The sequence below is a fragment of the Lycium barbarum genome, chromosome 1, assembly GCF_019175385.1.
Source record: "Lycium barbarum isolate Lr01 chromosome 1, ASM1917538v2, whole genome shotgun sequence".
Taxonomy (NCBI): domain Eukaryota; kingdom Viridiplantae; phylum Streptophyta; class Magnoliopsida; order Solanales; family Solanaceae; genus Lycium; species Lycium barbarum.
Genome location: NC_083337.1, coordinates 5,138,854 through 5,148,842, shown reverse-complemented (window position 1 = coordinate 5,148,842; position 9,989 = coordinate 5,138,854).

Sequence of the window (9,989 nt, the reverse complement as noted above, 5' to 3'; positions counted from 1 at the left end):
AATGTAACATATGTATATAAATTGTATCAGTCTTGTATAGAAAGTGTATCATACATATAAAAAATGTATTATAGAAACCGTAGCATTGTGGTATATAATATGTATCACTATTGTATATGTAAAAAAAATAATATCATATCATTATTGTATAATATGTGTATAATAAATGTATAATTAACGTATAATAAATGTATTATTAATTCCAACATATGTATATAAACTGTATCATTTTTGTATATAAAGTGTATATATAATTCCAACATACGTATATATGTTGTAGCAGCCCTTTAGTGGCGACGTTTTTGTGGTGACTAAGTCGCCACAAAAAGTCTTTTTTTTTTAAGCGCCTGGGCTGTTGGGCCGGCCAGCCTTGGCATTATTTTGGGCTGGCCGGCCATTTTTTGGCATTAATTTGGGCCGACCGGACTCCTGGTGAGATTAAGCCCAAACAGTGATTAAATGTGGGATTAGTTTAGCTGAGTGGACACACAGTGTCCTTTTCCCTAAACTATATTGTGCAACATAAGCCCACCGGCTCCAATGTTTTAAAGTTGTACCAATCATGTACAGTAGCAGTTCCTAATCATTTTTTTTTTTTGCGCGGTACCCCCTTCAAAGAGACTGGTCTTTAATTTTTGGCTTCAAATTGTTGGTCTTTAATTTTTGTCCTTCACCTAAAAACTCATAAATTTTGGGTTCGAACTCCTACTCAGTCCAAAATTACAGAAAAAATCGCAAGAAAGAGTTTTAGATTCAAACTCTTGGTAGAGTTTGGCATAATTTTGCCTTAAGGCCTAACTTTTGCCATAATAGGCCTTATTTTGGGTAAAAGTTTGTCTTAAGGTCTATTTTTTGCCCGAATAGGCCTAATTTTGCTACAAATCTCTGTCTTGCGATTTTTTTTTTTTTACTGAGCCGGGATTCAAACTCAGAATCTCGAGGTATTAGGTGAAGGACAAAAATTAAAGACCAACAATTTGAGGGGCAAATTAAAGATCAGTGTCTCTGAAGGGCAATCGTGCAAATGACCCGTTCCTAATCCCTACAAGTACTAGGTGGGTTTTACTAGAAAGTAGAAATAAAATGTTTGGGACCTTTTTTTAAAAAAAAAAAAATACTTGTCATAACTACCTCTAAGACCTATTTATGAATAATAACTACCTTTTATTTTATTTATTGTTTATAGATAAAATATTTTTTTAAATTACACATCATAACTAGTGCCCTGTATTTTACAAGTTTCTCTTTTCAATTGATTTTCTCTCACCTCCCAAATCTATCTTCTCCCTCACCCCTCTTTTTCTCTCTCTATCCGTTCCCTCTCCTCACCCCTAGATCTGTGAGATCTCATCTTTCTCTTTCTCTCTCTCTCTCTCTCTCTCTGATCTCATCCCTCTCCATTCACACGAAGAATAGGAGCAATCGCTGCGGGCAGCGGTGGTGGCGGAACATGGGAAGTGGTTACGGCAGCAGGTGGTAGCGAAAGAATGAAACAAATGCGGAGGAAGAAGGCAACGGGGTGGGAGAGGAGGGGAGCATCAACAAATGATGATAATGAAATGAAGGAAGGACAAGATGACGAAAAGAGTATGAATGGACGTGGAACACCGTCTGGAGGGACGTCGGAAAACACCGGCACGCCGGAAAATCTGAATCGGCATGCCAGAAAATGCCGGAATATAATAAGCTCAGATCTGAGCCATGCCGGAGGGACCATATCTGGAAAAGAAAAAACCGAAAACTATTGGTACGAATACCACAGAAGGTTTGGGAGTTGTTTTCATGGACAAATTTTATGTTTGAAACCGTTCATAAGATGCTATATGTCGACGGAGCTCCGGCCGCGGGAGGACCGGATTTGACTGTATTCTCCATTTTTTTAGTATACACCTGAATACAGTGTATTTCTTAGAAGGATTTGAATGCATTCATCTTTTTTTGGGGTAAATACAGTGTTATTTTGTATTTTACTTGTATATTTTTGTATTCATTTTTGTATTCACTTGTATTTCTGCATTTCGAAAGAGAATTGTGTATTTGATTATTCAAATACACCCGAATACAGTGAATTTTTTTAAAAGGATTTGAATGGTTTCATCTTCTTTTAGTGTAATTACAATGAATGTTCCAAATATAGAGCCTATTCTTAGTCCACTTTGTTTTCACGATTTTTGTATTTCGCTGTATTTCAAAACAATGAAATACAACCGAAACCACATAAAAGGTAGCTCCAAATATAGAGCCTATTTTTACTCCGCTTTGTTTTCACATTTTTTTTATTTCGCTGTATTTCAAAATAATGAAATACAACCGAAACCACATAAAAGGTAGCTACGGTTTGTAATTTGCAAACTTATAGCTATATATTGTTAGGAGCTTATAAAAGGTAGTTGTTTATGTAAGTTACCCTTAAAAAAATTAGTGAGTAAACAAGGTACTGCCCGTCCTAAAATTCTTGTCATCTTTTCATATTCGAGAATTAATTTGACTAATCTTCAAATTATATTAAATTAGACTAATTTACTATTTTAAAATTTAAGTTTACTTATTCAAAAGCTATAAGTGAAATCCTCATATCATTTAGGACAGAGTAGGGTTCATGTTTTTTTTCCCCACTAATAATCATGGTATCTAGACCAACTTACACGCACCTCAACTAATTTCACGAAATACCTGCTACCTCCCTAGCACAAGTACAGATGTTATCCACCAAACACATTAGTTGTCCGCTCTCAGGTTTTTTGAGTGAGGTTTTGAAAAGAGTTGCTCTTTGGAGAGCACAAACTCACCAAACGCATTAGTTGTCCGCTCTCAGATCTTTTGAGTGAAATTTTGAGAAGAGTTGTTCTTTGGAGAGCACAAACTCAGACAGATGAGGGAAAATTACATAGTATTTTGCCTCCACTAGAATTCGAACTTGAAACCTCATAGTTCTCAACCCATGTCATTGATCGCTAGGCCACACTAGATTTTTTTTTTTCGGTCCAACTTTCGAGGTAGGAGCTATTTGACTCCCAGGTGACTTCTTCCGTTAGTGTGTAACGAAATTCAAGGATAGGACTAATAATGGACTAATTTTACAAATAGAAAGGACTAATAGTGCATTAGTGCTCCATATTAAATAAAATAAAAAAGACGATTTTGAGTTTTGGTCCAAAATTAAGGGACTATTTTGGGTATATTACTTTAACTTAAATCCTCTTCTAACCGTGTTAGTGGGAGATTCTCTTATTGCCCTTTCGGTCGTTTGGTAGGAGTAACGACCTCTCCCCCATTGATGGATATAAAATATACATATATTATATACTTAAAATTATACTATTTTAATTAAAGAAGTTATATAATACTTCAATTTCTATGTGTTTTCTAACAACATTTTGCTGGAAATAAGAAAGCCATGAATATAGCTAAAGATGAAAGAAAAGAGGAAATTGCAACACATCCACTTCACAATACAAAAAGTGAAGTTACATCTTCCTCAAGGATATATTTTTTTCAAAATATATCTTCTCAAGATACATTTTCCTCACACTACATTTCCACATTTAATGAGGAAATTCACTTCTATAAATAGAAGACAAACTCTTTGTATAGAAGACAACTTGAGTAGTAGGAAAATAACCACTTTTCTCTCTAGCTTTGCTCTTTCTCTTTCTTTTTCTTTTATTTTTATCTTTTAGTAGATCTTTTGTTTATATACTCCTTAGTGGAGTAATATATTTATGGGGATAGTTGATGAAGCTTGGTATGTTATTATAGTATTCATCTTATTTTAATTATTCCTTGTCCGAAAGTTCTTTATCTTCATATTAACTTAATGTTAGAATTTTAGGCTTTTTCTAAATATTATCGCTACTCTATTATACTATATGTTGTGGTTATTCTTGTATTAATTTTGTAATTCTCACGAAGCAAAATTAATACTTTATAATTATTGCATAAAATATTGGATTAATAATAATTTTAATTATTGTTGATCTTGCTTCTTTCTCAAATCTAATTCTCAAGAAGGAATTGACTTAAGCAAATTTATTGATTTAAAGAATCTTTATTTTATTTCTTTTGGTCCTAATCTCACGAAGGGATTTACTCAAATAAGTCTATTGATTTGAGGGATATCTATATCTTATTTCTTTTAATTCTAACCCTCACGGAGGAATTGACTCAAATAAGATTATTTATCTAAAGACTAATCTCAAGAGGTCTTTACTTCTCATGACACAATTCAGGCAAGGAATTATTTCTCTTTTAATTTTACTAGTTGTAATTTAATTAATATTCATTATCTCAAGGAGTGTTATTAATTGATTATTTCCAAGTGAGAAAAATGTAATTGTATTAGCAATAAGCAATTATTCTTTCGGGAAATGTATTAAATTAAAATTGTATTATAATAATATTACCAAGCGACTTCAATTATTCCCAACACTTTTTAAATCTTTAGGAAATTATTTGTTTTGTTTAAGTACTTAATTTTAATTTCATCAATTTGATTCTCTCAAATAGTAACCAGGATAATATAAATCTGTAGCCTAGGTGATTCCAATTTCTGTGGGACGATATCTTAAACTATACTATAATTTGACAGAGTATGAGCAAAAAAACTCTATATGCCCAGAGCTCGTCACCCATTAAGTTTGAGATTAAATTTATACCGCATTTGATTGATTAGATAAATTTATGCCGTCAAACAAACACAATATAAATTTAATTCCACACTCAGGGCTCGTTTAGTACGAGGGATAAGAGATAAATAATCCCAGGATTAAATTTGAGCTGAGTTTATCTCATGTTTGGTTGGGATAAAATCGCAGTATAACTCTTCCAGGATTAGTTATCCCGAAATTGTAGTATTATTTTATCTCTATAGAAAGGTGAAATAACTAATTCCGGACAACTAATTCCAGGATAAGTAATCCTGGGGATAACTTGTTTCCCAACCAAACGACCCCTTAATCTTGTATATCCTACCTTATCCCATCAAACTTAGAATTATTTTATCCACCTCCTAAATAGAATAAACTAATCCAAAAAATTATAACCCAAAATGTAATATTGAGATAATTTAGCTCCAAACCAAACAACCCCTACAGTTGACTTCGAAAGAACGAAAGTCTTCGAAAAAACATTTTGAAAGTAACCCCATTTCACCTTCTTATATCAAAAAATAGAATCTATAAAAGTCTTTCTTCCCAATATATTGAGCTTCATTTTTCCTCTGAAATAACTTATTTATTATATGAACAACTGGTTAGTCTTCTGATTGTTTCTTTCATTGTAATTTCTTTTTTTAGCATCTTTTATAATTAATTTATAGTAGTATTTTAGTATCTGTTTAGTTGCACATATTAGCAGATTCATATACTCAATTTTCTGATAATTGTGTATGTGAAATGTTGAGATAAAGAAGGATCTCAGTTTCATCATTTATGTGACACTATTTTCTTTTTAATTAGTCCAAAAAAGAATAGCATCTTTCTATTTTTCGTACTCCCTAAGTCCGAATTTATGTGGTACCTTTAAGATTTCGAGATTCAAATGAGTCTTTCTGACCGTAATTTTTTCATATATCTTTTATATATTTTGAATTGTCAACTATTGTGCTCTATAGTACTTTTTACTTAGTTTCGAAATATTTAAGTTTGATTTCAAGAAACTTAAAAAGTCCAGGATCAAATTTACGGTCAAAATTAGTTATTTTAAAACGGTCTGAATTACGTTGTGTGGTGATATCTAGGTAAATTTAACTATTTACCCAGTAAGTATAATAGTGCTTTCATCAGATAAATTATACTAATGTCATTTAAACTTTTGGTCTAATATTACCCTCTTAACCCCTAACCGAGCTCCAACTTGAGGGTAGTTTTAAGGGAAATTTTCAAAAATATACCGCCCAACATAAAAATCAGGTCACCTATCCTTATTTTCAGTTTAAACATTATTGTACGATATTATACAACATTATACCTGGGGGGAAAGCATTATACATAATGTATCAACATTATATAAAAATGTAGAATAGTGTATAAAAAGTGTTTATACAATATGAGCTAAATCGGGTAACAAACTCAAAATACGGGTAAAGCGTGTAAATATTAATAATCAAAGGAATTTGGACACATGGAAGTCCACTCATTTCACATTGGAGCTCCGTTAAAGGTAAGGAAAAATATGAGAAGATTTACTAAAGACAAGGGTATGAATGGATCAAGCATGTAATGAAGCTCAAAGTTTGAACAATTTCGAATAGTACAAAAGCAAATTTGGACCTTTTCCCTAGAATTTAAGATTTTCAAGGTGATTTTTTGAATTATTAAGAGCCAAAATTTTCTTGAGAGTTTTGAGGCTCGTATGGAGGAGAAACAATTGTTGTTTCGGAGCATCAAGTTGGTATGGGAAGTGAGTCGTGTACTTTTAGATTTTCGAGGAATCCGCGACTTTTGTAGCACAAAAAAAATAAATTGAACCAAACTAGCACAAAAAAAAACATTAGTAGGTTTCACGCACTAAATTAGTGCGTGAAAGGACCAAACTGCAAAAATGCAACTTGGGCCTTTCACGCACCAAACCTTTCAGGCATGGTGTAAAAACTTAACCTTTCACGCATAGAAACTGTGCGTGAAAGGGTTTTCTTCTTTCACGCACTAATTTTGTGCGTGAAAAGGCCTCCTTCGCATATCACAATTTCAGGAATTTATGACACATAAAGGCTTGATTTGACAATACATTGCTGCATTATTTGACTGTTTTAATACGACTTGTATTGCGCACCATTTTAATGCGCACTGTAAGTATTGATTTGACAACACACCACGCATAATAATTTCAGGAATCTATGACACATAAAGGCATGATTTGACAATACATTGCTGCATTATTTGACCGTTTTAATACGACTTGTATTGCGCACCATTTTAATACGCACTGTAAGTATTGATTTGATAACACACCACGCATGACAATTTCAGGAATCTATGACACATAAAGGCTTGATTTGACAATACATTGCTGCATTATTTGACCGTGTATTGCGCACCATTTTAATGCGCACTATAAGTATTGATTTGACAACACACACCACGCATGACAATTTCAGGAATCTATGACACATAAAGGCTTGATTTGACAATACATTGCTGCATTATTTGTGCGCATCATTTTAATGCGCACTATAAGTATTGATTTGACAACACACCACGCATGACAATTTCAGGAATCTATGACACATAAAAGCTTGATTTGACAATACATTGCCGCATTATTTGACCATTTTAACACGACTTGTAGTGCGCACCATTTTAATGCGCAATGTAAGTGTTGATTTGACAACACACCACGCATGACAATTTCAGGAATCTATTTAACTTGAAGGCTTGACAAGTGAAAAACTCATCAACTTCATAAGTCTAAGTCTTACAAGTCATTAAAAAAAAAATCAAACTTCATAGAAAAATTTATCCAAATGCTTCAACTATTAAGGTTTTATTATTTTGGGATGGAGATATCATCGAGGACAATTACTCCATTCGTTATAGTATCAAACCAAAATCCCATGTTAAATTTCCAACAACTTTAAATTATGAAACACTAGTCAGTTACATGCACAAAAGAATGAAAACTACACCCACTGAGTTTGGAATCTCACTAACTGGCAGATATCCACAAACAATATCAAACGGTGTAGTGCGTTATGGCATGCACAATATCAATGATGATGAATCTTTGAGTGATTATTTGGGTTCGCCGGAAGAATATCGTGATTTAGTATTCATTAATGTTCTTGTGATGTATGTTGAAAAGATACCTCGAGAAGAAGTCCCTGATGAGTCGTGAAATTACGCGATATTCGACGCTAATTCCTTAAGCTTTTGTGACTCCTTAAGCACTTTTGTTGTTACTTTTTGTGTTTTTATGTTGTTTTGTAGGAAAAGATGCCCGGAGAGCATAAAAGAGCAAAATGGATCAAAATGGACCAAAATGGAACAAAATAGAGAAAAACAAGCCAAGTAGCTGAAATGAGTGATCGGAAGAAACCAAGTGAAAAGAAAGTCAAAAAGAGGTCAAACTGGAGATTTTTGCAAAACTGTCAAAACTGGACAGTTTTGCAAAAACGGGACAGATTTGCAAAATTGTCAAAAGTGGACAATTTTGCAAAAACGGGCAGAATTGCAAAAACAGAAATATGGGGGCAGATTTTGACATTCTTTTGAACTTGGAAGAATTAGAGGAGCTACAAAAGAGAGGCTAGGGCAAAACATTTTCTATCTTTGGTCATTTTGCAAGTTTTGGAGGCTAGGGTTTTCACCTACACCATTGGAGGAGAAGATTGGAGCACTTTAATGAGATAATTCTTAAACCTTTCTTCAATTCCTTGTTTTGTATTGAATATTTTAGTGTGTAGTATTTCATTTCTAGACTTGAATCTTGTTTATGAAAATATTCTTGATTAAAGTTTGGATTGAAACTCTTGTTTTGCTTATGTATTGAATGATTCTTATTGCTATTGAAGTGGGTCTTTGTTGATTTAATTAATCTCGTTCTTGAATGTTTCCAAAGGGATTAGCTAACCCTAGGACTCACCCATTTACTTAGATTGAGCTTGGAAAAGCAAATCTAGGTTGGGAAAGATTAATTAACAAGAATTTGGGTCATTAAACTCATCTAATAACTTGAGCTCGGAAGAGGATAGTTACTTGAGGTTAAATTGATTGTGCCTAATATCACACTCTAAGGCTTGGAAAAGCTTAGAGTGAAATTCATTGATTTGGTTGGAAGACTTTGAATGAGATTTTAGAAATCATTATCTATTGACATAAACCCGTTCTTAGTTGTAAAATCGTGAAATACATTGGATCGTTACTTGAGTGTAATCTCCTATTATCCATGCTTGTGGCCATTGATCATTTTACTCGCTTTCTAGGTAATTTTACATTTCCGCATTAGTTATAATTCTCAAACAAAAACCAAAATACCATTTATCGTTTGGCTTTAGCTTAGTTGGTGAAAGTTCCTTACTTTCTTAATCGCCTAGCATATTGTTCCATGTGGGATCGACCCCGACTCATAGTTGGGTAAATATATTGCATACGACCGTATACACTTTCTCTTTGAGGAGTGTATTTGGACGTTATCAGTCCCTCAAGTCCAGCCTATTCATGGTAACACTTATGGGGACTTTAGTTCTTATGGAGACATTTTGAGTGGTCAAGTGCCGCTGGAAAATCTAAGCCAGCAATTTAATCAAGCTTACAATGAAAATTGGTAAATATGGATTTTTCATATTATTATTATGTGTAGTAGCACGTGTTTGTTGTATGAATTGGTAAATAACCAGTTTTTAAATCTTTATAGGAACTATTCTCAAAACTCGCCAGTGGTACCAAATATGGATGTTGGTCAATCCTCTAAGTTCGGTGGAGTTGATCATTCTCCACACCATGAAAGTGCTTATGAACAACAGTAAGTTCATCACCTGGATATTAAATTATCTGTATATATATGATGTTGGTATTTAAAATATGTTACTTTTCGTGTAGGAGGATGAATGCACTTGATAATGAAGATTTTCCTAATTATTATGAGTCATCATCAAGTGATGATGATGAAATAGCTAATAATGCAGAGGTAACCGATGATGAAGATGATGATGATGATGTTCAAGTTGGTATGACCAACAATATTCCTCAAAGCCAAAACCAACAAGAACCAATGCACCACCACGTACCACCACCGATGGCTGAAAACCCAACTTCTGAAAGCCCAATTCAGTAGCATTCTAACAATATCCGTTATCTTGACAGCCTGCAGGGTCGTGATGATGCATTTGTCTTCACAAGAGAAGATGATGATAGTCGCCTAAAAACCTGGATTGAACTAAAGGATCTCAACAAAGATCGATGCTACCTTGCAAAGGGAATGTTGTTCGCATCCAAAAAGGCATTGCAACAGGCAGTCAAAATTTATTGTTTTAAGGACATGAGGGAGTTTAA